The 17,081-nt window shown below is 31.4% G+C and overlaps 1 pseudogene; it reads right to left on the reverse strand.

The window, feature by feature from the left end:
• Nucleotides 1-13,555: 13,555 nt before the first annotated feature.
• LOC142332495 (cytosol aminopeptidase pseudogene) overlaps nucleotides 13,556-17,081 on the reverse strand; it is a 40,305-nt pseudogene continuing 36,779 nt past the window's right edge.

Raw genomic sequence — 17,081 nt, forward strand, 5'->3', positions numbered from 1 at the left:
GCGCCACCTAGTATTTCAATTTAAAATTATATGGGCATAACATCAAAGACATTAATTGTAGAGGAGAATGTCCTCTACATTTTTTTGTCTGATAAACGTTTCTCTAAAATGCATAGATTCAGAGAAAAACCCATTTTGAGTTTTTCAAAAATCTATGGGAGGGGCATGTTAAAAATTTGGAGTTAAGCTTCCCTCATCACTCCGAACATATGGAAAAAAACATCAATCGGTAGGTAAGGATTTTCAAATAAAAATACAAATTGGCTGTACTAGTATCTCCTGTAAGCTTGCCATCTAAACTAAAAGGCCTTTTTTTTCTTGCTTAACCTCGGAGTCCGCAGTCAAACAATTCTTGCAGCAGAGGATGAGATGAGTGTTTTGTAGCGTGTGTGAAAAATGCCATGCCTGACCGGGATTCGAACCCAGGACCTTCGGTTGAAAGGCCGAGACGCTACCATTCCCACCATGGAAGCCGCAAAACTAAAAGGCCCTACAATAATACAACGATCGACGATTCCTCGCCCAAACCTTCACTTTCTGAGGGTGTTCTGTATGTACTTTCAACATCATCTGGGATTATTATGGCTCCAATTCGATAGTTTTGCTTATTCACATGGGACCATTCAATATAAAAGTCGGTTCATCAGTAAATATTACTGAATTAGACAAATTTGCGTCTACGTCTAATTTTTGCATTATTATATCACAATTCTCAACTCTGCAGTCAAAATCATGTTCCGCAAGTTCTTGGACCGAGTGTAAAATACAATAGAATTGATCGTGCGATATATTTTACCTCGTTTTATTGTTAACACGATTTTTTCGTCGTAGCAACTTTGAATGCTTACAACTTTATAACGAAGGCATTAACAGAAAAACAGCGTTCAACGTTGTTTTTCTGGTAAAATTTAAATCGAAATCATTTGTCATATGTTTATCTTCCTATTTAAAAAAAATTGAGTTTGATTCAAAATGGCGGACAAAAATTAAAAACCCAGCGTAATGCAAATTTTTTTTAACTATGAGAAACCCCATTTCTTTCTGCTTCCAAATACCTCTCATATATATAGTATAAAGGTATTTACAAGGTTAATAATCTGGGAAGTGTTACTGATAAAAGAAAATATTTAACATTCACCAACCAGAAGAAAAGTAACTAGTCAACACATGTTTATGGAAGGAATATTTTAATCACGTACAGATCATTTAATATATTTATTACCATTCGATCAGGGATCTAGTTGTTCGGAAATCTCATATTAAGCATTTACTTACGCAATTATGTATATATGCATATAAACGGAATATTAGATAATGCCTTTCTGCTTTAACGGTTCAATAACAATATTAGAGTAGTATATTGTGCATTGAATGGGTGCCAGGTGTAGTTTAGAAATGTTGGTTATTATTGCATTACAGAATTCTATTCGTCGTACTTATGTTTGCAGAACCGATCGATGTAGCAGATTATATACATTATTTTAGCTATTAGAAAATGTATCGGATCAAATTTTATTCAACGATTTTACCCCGTTTACATCTTTCTTTTTTGCTTATCGGTATGATTTTAAATCTACGCTAAAAAATATAAAAAAATTACGTTTTTTCCTTACCGGTATTTAAATTTGTCTCCGATCTCAATATGTGTATGTGTTAGAACATATTTTATCTCGGATTTTGATCTTGGTTTCGGATTCGGATTAAAATTCGTTTGAGTATTACAGAAATATACCGATGGGTTATAATCGGCCATCGGGTTTACCCCAAAATAGCCGCCAAGAACAAAATTATAATAAAAATTATAAAATTATAATAAAATTGAAATATGTATATTTTCTTCCGGAAATTTCCCGGGATAATTTTAAAACGGCTGAACCGATTATTAGAAAATATTTATTACATAATAGGGATCTTGATGGTATTCATAGATGAATCAAATTAATAAAGAATTAACGAGTTAAAATTTTCGTAAAAAATAAACCGTTTCGGTCAGGAAGTAGTCATTTTCAAAAATTAGAAAATTGAAAAAACAACAAAATTGACTAACAACTAAAAAGGAAATTTAACCCTTAGAGCCTCAAGGTAACGATATATCGTACACGAATGCTTGTGCTAAAAGTCTCACCCGTACGATATATCGGTATGTAGATTTTATGTTCATATATTTCTTTACGTTACTGCTAGATCGCTCATATAGTTTCTTTTCTTAAAGCTTACAATTCGTAGATATCGATGGTGTAGGTTGTTTTCATTTTACGATACGTATTTTAGAGAATAATCGATTTCAAAATTCCGATAATCTCTGATGTAAACAGAAGTTTGTTCCGCGCATTCACGGTTATGTTTTGGTTTCTCCGTCCGTTTATAAGGGATTTTTTATAGGTATTATATTATTATTTTATGAAATTAGAGTTTCAATTATAGTGTTAGTTGTAGTTTTAGTTATCGAGATCCGTAAAATATTCAGATTTATTCGTTAGTTCGGTGTTTTTTTTTCTACAATGTCCGGGCGTTGTAGACGTCTTACCGATGCAGAAATTAATAAATTTTTTTTTGGTGATACCGATAGCGATTTCGAATTATCTAGTTACAGTGGAGCTGAAGAAGACGATGAATTAATCACAAGCGATAGTGATGGGGATTCAGAAGAAGATGAGACATACAGAAACATCATTGAAACGGAAGAAAATCTCCCTCTTCCACATCAATTTTGTGAATTCCCCTGCCCAAAACATATGCCTAATCCAGGTTCCACACCTATAATTTATTTTTATTCATTATTTACACTTAATTTATCTGAACTGATGGTGAACCAATAGATCAGCCGATCAATATTTAAATGCAAATAGAGATAGGCTATCTGAACCGTACCGAAAATGAAAAAAATATTACCATTTCTGAAATGAAAGGTTTTATAGCTTGCATACTGAATTTGGGGATAATTAGAAACATTGGAGTTACTGGAGTACAGTATCATCACAGGCAACCCCTTGGTTTGGTAAAATGTTTTCAGCGCACCATTTTAGAATTATTTTGAAATTTCAAAGCATAAATGATACAACAAAATGGTAACACAAAAATTTCATAACTCTGTAAATAATATGAATTTTTAAGTGAAATTTTTTTTTTGTTCATAAATAATTTTAGTTTTTAGAAAAAGTGATAAATTAGATATAAATAACAAGGATTTTTTTCAAATAAAGAACAAATTCAGTATATTTTTTTAAATGAAAAAAAGGTGAATTTTATTTTTTAACTAATTAATCAAGGGTGTAACACCATTATGGATTGCAGCACCACAATCTACATAGTTTACTGAGTAATTACAATTTTTTTCATAATTTTATCGTGTATATTGTTATTTCTGTGGCATTTCTACCAAACATCTATTTTTTTCTGAAAAACGAGCTTGAGGCTTTTAACTAGTACTTACAAAATAGGCTTGAGGCCGAAAGGGTTTTAAATAATTTTTTGTATTATGACTTTAAAGTTGACGCCAAATAAGGGTTGGTTTTTAATTTGGTACCGAGTCAAAAAATCTGTGATGAAAATAAATTTACGTAAATCCTATTACTTATGAGGAAAAAAAAACTGTTCGAAAAAAGTCAAGTTGTATTTAAAATTAAAAAAAAATCATGTTCAGATATAACTTTCTATTCCCGGTGTGGTGTAACATTAATTTATTGTAATTGAGCCTAACCCTGTTTTTGCTTAGAGAATAAATAAATAAATAAATATCCATTCGTTGAAATATTGTTGGTCAAAAAAAATTTTACTACATTTTTTGAGAAGAAAAAAAAATTATTTGGAAATTATAAAGCACACTTTTAGATTTTTTCTTCTTTACGTACGTAATTAATTCAATTTACTAACCGGTGTAATAAGCCGGCTTTCGTGGCGCAAGTGGTAGCGCCTCGACCTTTCATCCGAAGGTCCCGGGTTCGAATCCCGATTAGGCATGGCATTTTCACACACGTTACAAATCATTCATTTCATCCTCTGAAGTAACACCTAATGGTGGACCCGGAGGTTTAAAAAAAAAAATAGAGTAAAAAAAAAAATAATTTTTTCCCGTAAGTCTTTTGACAAAATAAATTCAGTAATAATAAAATACAATTTGGGCGAGTCAAAAATGAAATCTATCTTTGAAATATAAATTTACAACAAACTAACTTATATATGATTGACGGAAGGAATAATTCTTCAAAATAGCAAAATAATTTTCATCTACGAATAACGGGTTATTTATTTCTGTATGTATATGTGTATGTGTTAGAACATATTTTATCTCGGATTTTGATCTTGGTTTCGGATTCGGATTAAAATTCGTTTGAGTATTACAGAAATATACCGATGGGTTATAATCGGCCATCGGGTTTACCCCAAAATAGCCGCCAAGAACAAAATGTTCATAAATATTTAATTTTTAAGTTATAATAATTTCACATATAAAGGCACGGTTACATACGCAGAGAATTTTGATATACAATGAATTGTGTCAGTATGAGTGTGGTTAAAAAATTAAAAAAAAATGCTCTTGGAAAAATTTCACCCCAACCCCGTAGGGGAATACACCCGCCTTGTGACGCTTCTGGTCGCCATACCACCCTCCCTCGTTCCTAGCCCTGATGGGCTTTAACGGGATTGGAAAAATTTCAGCTTAACTTCAACTTGAACATTAATGATTTTTTTTAAAGAAATAATTCAAGTATAATTAACGAAAGTTTCTCGGGATTGATCAGCCGAGTTTGTACAACATTCATTTCATATTTGTGATGTAGATGCAATCTACATTCACATCTTAACGTAAAATAAAAATCTGTAAAGAAAGAAATAATATAAATATATACATCAATGCACCTCGGAATTGGCTTTATTGAGATAGAGATTAAGTACAGAATTATCCTTAAAAATAACTTATTCAAATTCCCAGAGCTTGAGACATCATCTACTATTTCCATAAGTATAGGGTTTTATAAACTGATAAGGTAAAGTTGTACCTCGCGTATGAAAAGTTATAGTTTTATAAGTTATGTTTTCTAACAGAAAAGTTTTCTTGGTTATGAATAATTCGTGACGTAATTCCGTATGTATTGAATAAAGCTACTCTCAACTAACGAAAATTTATTATGAATTTCCAAATAATCTAGAATTATTAACGATAAATTTCTAGTTACAAATTTTAAAGGTTTTAAGTATTAATTTATTTTGAAGCATATTTAACGTACTGATCGTATTTCTTTTAGTCAATTAAGAATATCTTTTATATTGTATTTATATTACAAATACGTAAAACTTTATTTCGTAAAAAAAATTATCGGAATAAATGGTATCGCTTAGTTTTCTTGTTCAAAGTGTTGATTTCCTTTAAAATCGTTACAAAATGGCGGCAATTATTGTTGTCTAATTCTAATTAAAATACAAGGTTTATTCAGATAATACAGAATTTTATTTTTTTAATCTTTAATATTAATTTTACAGATTACTTGTCCTTCTCCTCTTCAAATTACTCCCCTCTCCTACTCATAGCATTTCCCAGCGGTATTTCCACTTCGCAAAGCAGTCCTGGGTAGCTTCATTTGAAATGGCCTTTAAGGTCGGTGACGAATTTACTTTAATGTCAGCAATAGTCTCATAACGCGTCCTTTCATAACTGATTTTAATTTCGAAAATAAGAAAAAATCGCAAGAAGCCAGGTCTGGTGAGTAGGGAGGCTTAGGAAGGACATTCTTTTGATTTTTGGTATAAAACTGATGAATTGACAAAGCTGTGTGTGCGGGCGCATTATCGTGGTGAAAAAACCTTGAGTTATCTCATCACAAGTCTGGTCTCTTTTTGCAAATTTTTTCACGTTACCGTTGTAAAACGTTTTAATAGTACATACGGTTTACTGTTTCACCTTGAGGTAAGAATTCAAAATGAACAATTAAGTTAAAATCATAAAAAAAACAATGAGCATCGCTTTGACATCGGATCGAGACTGACGTGCTTCTTGGGATGTGAAGATCCTTCACATCTCCCGTTATGATTCTTTTGCGTGAATGTTTCGTCATCGACTTGTTTAAAAGTTGCCAACAAACGTCCACTCCATGTTCTTTCTGCTGTTTGGTCATCAAACGAGGAGCAAAATTTGCTGCAACTAGATGCATGTTCGGATTTCCGGCAAATTGTTACGGCAAGATCCAATCGATATGATAAATTCCTCTGCAAATTCTCTGACAGCCAATCGGTGATTTGCAAGCTCAGATCGTTTTATCGTTTAAATATAGGTGTAATCAGTTAAAGTTTTAGGTCTTCCTCGTCGAGGGTCACCTTCGATTGACTGACGAACGCTTTTAAATCGTTAAAACCATTCGTAACGTTGCGTACGACCCGGAGAATCATCTCCGTAAGATTGTTTCAAATGTTAAAACGTTTATGTGAAAGTTTTACCCAGTTTCACACAAAATATTACGTTGTATCTTTGCTTCCCAAAAACACACATTACAAAAATCGCTACTGACACTTAAATACTTTGCACTCAACTAAAAATAACACAAAAACTAAACGGGATACCAACAATCCTAGAAATGCGGTTACACAGGAAGTGTTGCGGAATATAATTCTGCCAACCGCACGTCACTAAATCTCTCCGTTGCTGCGTAATTAAAAATATTCGGTTATTTTCTTGTACATTACTTTATTGATGATTTTATTTTGATTCTAGACACCGTATTATAAAGGTTTTAAAATTAGGAATGATGTAAAGTGCAACGTTAGTGAAGTTTAATTCTAAAGTATATGTAAGGAAGGTTGAATAACGTGATTTTGGTCATGTATTGTTTTAATGTTTACTAACCCGATCCGATAGTGATGCTCTTTGTTTTTTTTTTTAATGGAATTGTGCATTTTGAATTTTTGGTTCAAGATGAAACAGTAAACCGTGCGTACTATTAAGGCGTTTTACAACGGTTACGTGAAAAAATCCGCAAACGCTTACTAACCCGTTCTATAGAAAGAAAATAATTAGCGAAACAAAACTTATTTTATTAAAAAATAATTATCCTACAAAATTAATTAGCAATATTTACCGTGATAGCTTTTATGAAAATGCAGTTTTAAAGATAAAAACAGCAGCATTATCATGGGAGTTACTGTGTGTGATGAAAACGAGTATCAGCCCTATATAGCGATTCCACATATATCGAAAATTTTTCTGAAAAACTTAAAAATGTTTTGAAACAAGAATTCAAAGTTGTAATAAAAAAAAGTCAACAATTTTAACCACCTTTTTTACAAATTGATATCACCAATTAGTAAACTTAAACAGATCAACTTATATAGTATTCTATGGAATGATTGCCATTAATAATTTGCCCATTTTAATTTTTACCATATTTCCTTTCCACCATTTTCCAATTTTCCCCTTTCCTTTTCCGCTTCTCTTTCCCTTATTCATCTTTTCCCTCTTTCCCCTTTTATTTTTCTCCTTTCCATTTCCTTTTCCCCGTTTTCCCCCTTATTTCCTATTACCTTTTCGATTTTTCCCTTTATCCATTTTTTCCCGCGCGTATGTCGATTCAGTAGTTTTATTGTCCATAGCGGACACACACATCGGAAACACTGAAATGGAATCGTAAAATGTTTAATATAGCGTGTGTTGCTTTTGCGTCCAACAGATAGCGCTGTTTTTTTTTTTTTTAAAAGCATGTTTTTACTTTTCACAGGTGTGACATCTTAGTTATATAAAACACGCACTTATTCGAATGCAACGTTGTGTCAAAATTTCAAAGCAATCGGTGAAGAACTTTCGGAGATTTAATATTTTAAACAAACGAACATTTACATTTTTATTTATATAGATATAAGATATTTATATGTACATACATACATATTATATATATGTATATTTACATAGATATATATTTTTTCCTTCGGTACATCTCAATTCGGGTATTGTTAAAATCTTTTTTTGTGTTTAATACATTATATATAGGGCTTTTAAATATGTTTAAAATTTTATATGGTATAAACCCCGGCCTTAACAAAAAATTTTGAAAATTTTTACGTTATTGTTTTAGTTTTTAAATAAACAAGTTTTAGTTTTTAGTTTTTTTAGTTTTTAAATAAATAAGTTATACAAGGATATTTTTAGAAATTAAAAAAAAATTATTCCTCATTCAAAAAAATTATTCTGTTTTTGTCTTTTTTTAATTTTTACCATTAAAATATTATATATATATATATATATATATATATATATATATATTTTTTTTCCTTTTCCAGATTAAGGGAAATTAAAATTAAGAAGGTTTTACCCGTATAACATATCCTAAACCCAAAATAAGAGGAAATTTTTTTCAGTACTATCAAAGTTTTAATTTATTTTTCAATATTTTTAAACAATTTTTTTAAAAAGTATTTTTTTAAAATTAAGGATACTTATTTATAAAAAATTCTAAATTGTCTCCATAGAGTAAGGGAGGCCCCAAAATCAATTCTTTTTAAATTTATTTGAAATATGGAAATCTTGACGATTATTTTGTTTTGATATGATCATTAATATATTATATATTCCATAACACTTGATATGGAAGTCCCAGAATTTAAAAAATCAAGAAAATTTCTTTTTTACTTCCTTATATGAAGTAAAGAAAGTATTGTAATCACGAAAAATTAAGGTTTTCAGATTTCAACGGAAATATCCATTTTGACCATCCCTGAATCCATTTTGACTAGTTTCGGCGTGACGTCTGTACGTACCTTCGTATTTATGTATGTACGTACGTATGTATCTCGCATAACACAAAAACGATTAGCTGTAGGATGTTGAAATTTTGGATTTAGGACTGTTGTAACATCTAGTTGTGCAACTTCCCTTTTGATTGCAATCGACTGGAACAAAACTGTCCATAAAAGCCCAAAATCCAATTGGATTTTTCTTAACTGCAGTAATAACCCCTCATTGAGAGCTTTTCAACCGTATTTCAAAAGTGGTATTTATTTTCGTTGGTTTCAGAGTTATAGCGAAATGAAATTTTAATTACTGAAATATTTATGGATCTTACAAGGGGGGCACATCGGTTCGAATCAGACTTATCTCATTTTTGTTTTCATTTTTTTAATTTAAATATATTGTTTATTAATAATTATTAACCTCTGATGTAAAAAAAATTGCAATAAATAATAATTCATTAATAACGATAAAAAAAAAAAGAAAAAAGATCACAAGTTATTTTTTATTCATATTGAGATTAAAAAAAAAAAATAAATCCTAACATGGGGAATATATTATCTTGAAATTAGACAAATTTTGCCACGATAGGAAATTTTACATAATAGTATGATCTTTCTTTTATGTACGATCAAATTTTGGTAGATAAATGAATCTATTTCTCATTTGTTACTCAATTTAAAAGTATAATGATACAGATTTACCAAAACCTATTTTGTCCATGTAGAATCTAAAATATAGTTTCAAATTGGATACCAAATAAGAGAGTTGATTACCTCATGAATAATGAATCCAACTAATAAATTGAAGCAGATAATGAATAAAGAAAATCGAAATGTGTAACATTGTTGTTAATGAGTATATTTTCATTACACATGGCAAATATAATAATATATGCTAAAAGTGGTAATTTTGTTTGTAGAGAATAATTCTGGTTTCATCTTATAAAAGAAAAATTTATTTTTTTAACCATGTGTGTATGTACAGAATGTTTAAAAAAGGCCTTGCCAAAAGTTTTGAAAAACGATTCTGCACGTCAAACTGGAGAAAAAATTGTTCATTGAGAATAGATATAAAAATATATTGTTTGTCACTTGCCTGTATGTCTTTTTTTTAAATATTCTTATCTGGGTAAGATAAATACTGATGTTTGGTGTGTGTAGTTTCAAAAATATATATTCTTTTCACGTTTTTAACTATGTGAAATCGTCATTGTATATTTCATATAAACTAAATTACTTTACAAGAAAATCTGATATGGATACTACATGACTTTCTTGTACGCCTTTTAAATTCATATATTTTTTTATGTATTTATATATAAATATTTTTTTCATTTTTTTTGTTATTATTGAATTGTTATGTAATGTAATTTTTTTTACAATTATAGGTTATTATTAATACGAGTAAATCAATATATTTAAATTTAAAAAAAAAGTTAAAAAAAGGAAATGAAGTCGGATTCGAACCGATGTGCCTTCCCCTTGTAAGATCCAAGTATTTCATAAATTAAAATCTTATTTGGCTATAACTCTGGAACCGATGAAAATAATTACCATTTATGATGTATAATTGAAAAGCTCTCAATGACGGCTTATTACTGTAGTTAAGAAAAAGTCCAAAATCCAATTTTTTTGGGATTTTAGTTTTTTTTGGACACTATTGGTCCAGTCGATTGCAGTCAAAAGAGGAGGTGCACAACTAGATGTTACAATAGTCCTATATCCAAATTTTCAACATTCTACGCCTAATTTTTTCACGTCGAAACTACTCAAAATGGATTCAGAGAAGGTCAAAATGGATATTTCCGTTGAAATCTGAAAACCGAAATTTTTCACGATACAATACTTCTTTGTACGTACACAAGGAAGTAAAAATTAAAAAAAAATTAAATAATTGTTTTTTTAATGCTTAAAAAAATGTTCTTTTATTTATTGAGATAGATCAAAGAAATAATTGGATATTAATTTATTTTTTAGAATCTAACAGATTCTTTTAAAAACAAAAAAAAAAAAAAAAAAATATATAATATAGCAGAAGGTATGATTAATTGACAAAAATATTAATTTTGGTTATTATTTCATCTATCGCCATGAAAAATTACTGATCTTCGTGGTAGTGTTATCGTTGCGGCCTTTCATCCACGGAGAGGGGGTCCTTGTTCGAATCTCGGTCAGGCAAGGCATTTATCACACGCTAAAAAATTCCATTTCTACATTAACATGTAAAAAAGCTTCTCGTAAGCTTTGGTAGTATATTTTCTCGTCCAGAAAAAAACATTTATTTATTTTATAAGGTATCTACGAATAAATATTTCAAACGGCCACGATTTTGAAAATTTGTAAAACAGGTTTTTTAATTTTTTATACTGTTTTAAGGTCATATATAAAATTTGGATTTAATATCTTATCTCGAAGAAAAATTATTATTTTTTTTTTTTAGGAAAAGCATGGTCGATTTTATAGGTAATGAATAATTTATCAAATGTATCCACTAACGTTATTTTATTTTTTTATGTAAATTCCGGGACTTTGGCACGACCATCTGAAAACTTTATATGTGTGCGCGCGTGTGTTTATGTTGATGTGTTATTGTTTCCGGATGTCCGTTTGATATTAAAAAACATGTTTGTTAAAGTTTAAATGGCAGCTATTTAAACTTTTTAACCGTAGCTTCATAAATATTAGTTTTATTTCTTTCACTCACTCTTTCCGTCTCGTCAGGGGTCACCCCGCTGTATTCGTTATCTTCATATGGTTTTGAGAATAATATTGATAAATAACAATTAAATCCGTAAAAGCTCTCTTTCCTCCTACGTTTCCCTCGTTCTCGGTCTAGAAGCTCTGATACGCTTCTGCTGAAGACGAAGCTACAGCTCAAGTCTGAGAATGCCCAGACTCACGGTCTGCAGCTAACCGTGAATCATGTACTTTAACGGTATCAGACGACCGAGATACTTTCATTCTTTTAGCAGAGTTTGAATAAAAAGAAAATTTATTTGTCTTTCTTAAAGGCATAATTTTTTACAAACCAAACGGTTGAAAAAATATTGTATTTAAATAAAGTGATATATATTTTAAATTAAGTTGTGTGTGTAAGCCATGCATCAGAAAAAAGCCGCGTGATGGGAAAGCCCTAAAACCGTGTAGTCAGCTTTTTTTTCTCGATTTATTAAAATTTACGTAAGTTATATACTCTTATATACTTATACAAGAGTTCAACCGGCACAGTAAGAAAAAGTAATTAAATCTTTTATTTAATTAAAAAAAAAAATTACGTATCAGTAGAAATGCATTTCAAACAATGTTACAGTACTTTTATAAGTCTTCTGTAATCATTTTTAACCTGGACTCGTCTCGGTAGGTTAGAAATACAACTCATTAAAATTGATGACGGTGTACTGTGCATTACATGAATATAAAATGGACTTTGTACAGCCAGATAATAAATATTCTCTTCTTGTTATTGACTAACCTAAGAGACTAGTATATTTTAAGCTAACTGCATGCAAATATTGTTTTATAATCGATTAATCGATCACACGTTACCTGGTGATTAATATAATAAATTAATATAACGTGAATTGTTTATAACTCTTCATGCATATTTAATTATATGCTAATTAGAATAAGAAAAAATATTGTAGAATTTCGAAAGATTTTTTGTAATTCTTTCGAATAATTTTATTTTTATTCCCAGGACTTCTTATATATGCATAAATTAAATATAAAATAAACTAAAAGATTTTAAACAAAGAATAAATAATATTGACTCAAAAATAATACCGCACTAAACTGTAAAAATTATTTTTTTCAATTTTTATTTCTAATTTAGAATTTTTGAAATAGGGATTTAATTAACAGTTATGTGATCGTTTATTTTTAGAATTGTACTTAAAAAAACGAAATTGAATGAATCATAAATGTACTAGAGGACCCGGCATACGTTGTTCTGTTCAAACGTTGTAGATCCAAAAATTAAAAAAAAATTCAAATAAACTATAAATTGTTTTGACCGTTTTGATTAAAAAATCTGTAAAAAAAAAATATTTTTAAAATACCTGACGCCACCACGCGTACAGTTATCACAACTCGACCTATCAATTGCGTGTGAGTGTATCTGTATACTATAAACTTAAATGTGTTGAGTACAAACTTAAAACTGTCTTAAATAATAGCAAGAAAGAAATAACAAAAATCATTTTTATGACAAGTATATATTTTTTAATGTACAAAATATACATCTTTAAATATATTTTTTAATCTTAATATTAACAGGAATACATTTTTTTTATCTTAATGCGATTTGATGGACAATATTTTTAGTTAATCTCTGAGGGGAATAAACGAACAAACTTGATTGTCTGCCAACCCTTGATCACGCACCATATAATCGGTCGTGCGAAAAGCACGGATTTTCTAGACAGCACGGATTTTTCTAACTCACAAATTGACATTATTTGGCCTTGTAACTTATTTATAGTCATTGCGAATGCCAAGCGAAATAGAAATTGCAAACGTTTGAATGGAACGGGCGAGTCTGAAGGGATCATTGGAATCCGCGGTAGATGAACAACTTCACCTTGAAACTTGCCGTTTGAAATGGTAGCTTCAAGAACATTGCCCATAATTTTTTTATGACCAATCGCATGCCATTACGTAGCTTTGGTGCATTCAAATTTCGAAGCAAAATGATCGGTGAACCGATCTTCAATCGCAAGTTATGTGGTGGCTTTCCAGGTAATCCTGTTGAATTCAAGAATTCAACAGGATAGTTGACAACTTCCTCAGGATTGCCAACAGTGTCCATCGATTTGATTGATATTTCATTGCCAGGCAATAACTATTGTATTTTAAAATTAATTTCGTCATCTATATTTTTTGCAGCCAAAATAGCTCGCTCACGTAGCCACGCATGATTAGGATCGTTTTGAAGTTGAACACGCATATTTATGGTAAGGCATAATTTACTGACACTTCGCCATAGGTATGATTCTTTTAAATACGCGTTAATTTCGTACACATATGTAGCACGTGGAATGACCGGCAATGTCTGTCTGAAATCACCGGACAGCAGCAGTAGAGCACCGCCGAAAAGTCTGGTATTATTATTATTGAGATCTTTTAGCGTTCTATCGAGAGCTTCAAGTGAATGCTTGTGAGCCATACTGCATTCATCCCAGATAATAATTTTAAATTTTCTCAAAACTTCAGCCGTGCCTGAATGCTTCTTTATGTTACAATCTGCGTCTGAATTTGTGTGAATGTTCAATGGTAACTTGAGTGCTGAATGCGCAGTTCGCCCACCATCAAGCAAGGTCTCTGCAGTGCCTGATGAAGCAATTGCCAACGCGATATGATTTTGTGATCGAATGCGCGCAAGTATCAGCGAGATGAGGAATGTTTTGTCAGTGCCACCTGGTGCGTCCAACAAAAGAATCCGCCTTGTTGTGCTGCAATTGACAAATTAATTGATCATATATATTCATTTCTTCAGCAACTGCTCACTGCTGAACAAAATAATATAACTTCAATTTTTTAAATATAATTTAAACTATAATTATTATAAGTAACCTATATCTTAATTTTATAAATGTTATAGTTTATTTTACAAACTTACATTTTTATTTTCAAAGAGCCGTTCAATACTTCATAAGTTGCATAGAATCAAATGAGAACTAACAATTTAAACTTGTAGGTTAAGTTGATTGTTATTGAATGCACGTGTATACATCATTAAAATTCATGAAAAATCATGTAAAATACTCACTTCAATACTGAACCTTACAAATTTGCACAATGTATATTTTTTTATTACACTTTAAAACGTTATTTCAATAAATAATAATATAATATAATATTCTCAATAAGCACGCAATTCTACAACATAAAAATTTTAATGTAATAACAACACTAAGCTACGACGCAAGGAACTGATGTGCGAAAAAGCAACAAAATAAAAAAAATTCCTAGAATCCGATCGCAGCACCAACTATTGGGTCTAACTGATATGCCAAAAATTAAAAAAAAAATTTCTAAAACGCGATCACAGCGCTACCTACCGGATCCGATTGTGAACCATCCCAAGATCAACACATAAATAAATAAATTAAAAAAGAAACATTTTTTATCGGATCAAATTGTGAATCTAAACCATTCTCGAATCAATTTAATCACACACAAAATTTCATCAAAATCAGTCCAACCGTTTAGGAGGAGTTCAGTCATATACACACGGACAGAAGAAATATATATATAAAGATTATAACATTAAATCTAACGTACAACATTTTTCCGGTTAAAAATTTTATCATGTAAATATACTTAAAAATCTATTAAAGCCCTTAATAAAAATTAATTTATTTTATAAATATAATTTTTTATGAATGAGGACGATCGAGATATTTTAGGAGGCAAACATTTTACAATTTTTTGGAAGAAAAACACGCACCCATTGGAGGGGGGGTGTTAAATTTAATTTTTTTTACGTTTTGAGGTATGGATAGTACCAAAATATTATTCACCTAAAATGTAATTTCCTTATTTATGTAAGTTAAGTTTGCTCTTAACGAAGTTTCTTTTTTAAAAAACAAACTTTTATTTATTTTAATTTAAAATAATTATGATTCATATAGATATTCTTTTTATAATAATATTTTTGGATATATCTTCGAAATGCAAGATATATGAACAATGATATGCGTACATGCTATCAAAGTGAAACTTTACAGTACATGATCATTGTAACGAGACTTTAATATAACGTTAGAGGTTCGTTCTAACGATGCGAGTGGAAAACTAAAGAAAAATTATTTAAAGAACAAAGGTTTCAGCAAATTTATTCCAGTAATAGCGTTTACGTGTGCTAAATACTATATTCTAACTTATTCGGCGGCACATATTGTCGCCGAATAACTTCGACGGCTCATGTCACTTACTAACTTTATGGTAGCCCCGAGAAGGGCTATTGTCGTCGAATGGCACCGACGGCTCGTAATTCATAACCGTGTTAGAAGGGCCGTTTTTTGCGTTAGCTCTGAGAAGAGCGGTTGATTCCGGAGCCAACCGCTCTTCTCTCCGGCGAAGTAGGGGAGTTGCGCCTCATCCATTGCCCCACTCCAGCGTGGCAGTGGTGGCCTTCAGAACCGCGCTGTGTCGGGTCGGCGTGGTCGTCCTTCGTCGGCTCGGCCGAGGCGGTTCTCCCCGAGCGATCCCATGCTGGGCTTGTTACTGTTGTCGAGTCCGCCGGCTAGGGCGTTTGAAGCCCGGCGATCTGGAGCTGGAGCGGGAAGGTAGCGTCCGCATCCAGCAGCTCCCTCGGTGGGCCGGCCAGGCCTGCTGCTCCGGCGGGAATGCTGGCATCCGCCGGGAGGTCCCACGTTGAACCGGCCAGGGAACTTCTTCCATCTTCTTCTTTTTCTTGGTCTTCTGCAGGTGGTGGTCGAAGGTGAATTGAAAATTTCCTCTCGTGCAGGGCTGCAGCGCCGCTGTGGTGGTAGAACTGCGCGGTGACGCTTGTATCAGCGTGTACGTATACTGTCCGCCAGGTCACATCGTTGCTACCATGTTCGCCCGCCGATATTAAATTTCGCATATAGGTGGTAACAATATATATATATACGTATAAAATTGTGGCTCAAATCTCCAAAATTATTAAATTAATTTCATTGAAATTTAGATACGATGTGATAATTTGATAAAGATTCGTTCAGCCGTTCTTCAGTTACGCTTAATTTAAGGTCGATAATCTGAAATAATAATATTCACTTTGTATTGGTCGCTGAAATATAGAAATTCTGGAACGGGCACTGCCTATGTCCAACGTGAGCGGAAAACGAACGTGAGACAGATAGATTTAGAGGTGTAGGTTTCATTGTCGCACAGTGCAGCGCATGCGCATTGTACCTAGCGTATCGTCCCTTCAGAAAGTGATTCCGTAAAACTTAATTGTAGTTAATATTAAGTGATAAAATCTCATAATTCTATTTAATTAATAGAAAAATTTCAACGCTTATGAATATTATATAAATGTTGAGTTAATCGTTGTATCATATAAATGTTTTTATAAAAACTTTCTACAATAACTTGTGATTTGTGATGAGAGATATCGTCACAAACTTTTTGAACGGACTGTAGACAAAGAGAGGTATACCTCTAAATCATCTATCTTTGTTGGCACGGATTTCTAACGCTAGTGCCCATTCCAGTATTTCTATATTTCAGTGGTATCGGTGCATTTTTCATACGCGCTTATACTGTGAGTCACAATGGTATGTTTATACTTAATTCTTGTGTGTAGGGTAAACTCGTTATTTTTAATTATTTTATTAAATTAAGAATCTAATAATTTAATTATCTCATAAACAAAA

This window comes from Lycorma delicatula, chromosome 11 (assembly GCF_047948215.1).
Source record: "Lycorma delicatula isolate Av1 chromosome 11, ASM4794821v1, whole genome shotgun sequence".
NCBI lineage: Eukaryota > Metazoa > Arthropoda > Insecta > Hemiptera > Fulgoridae > Lycorma > Lycorma delicatula.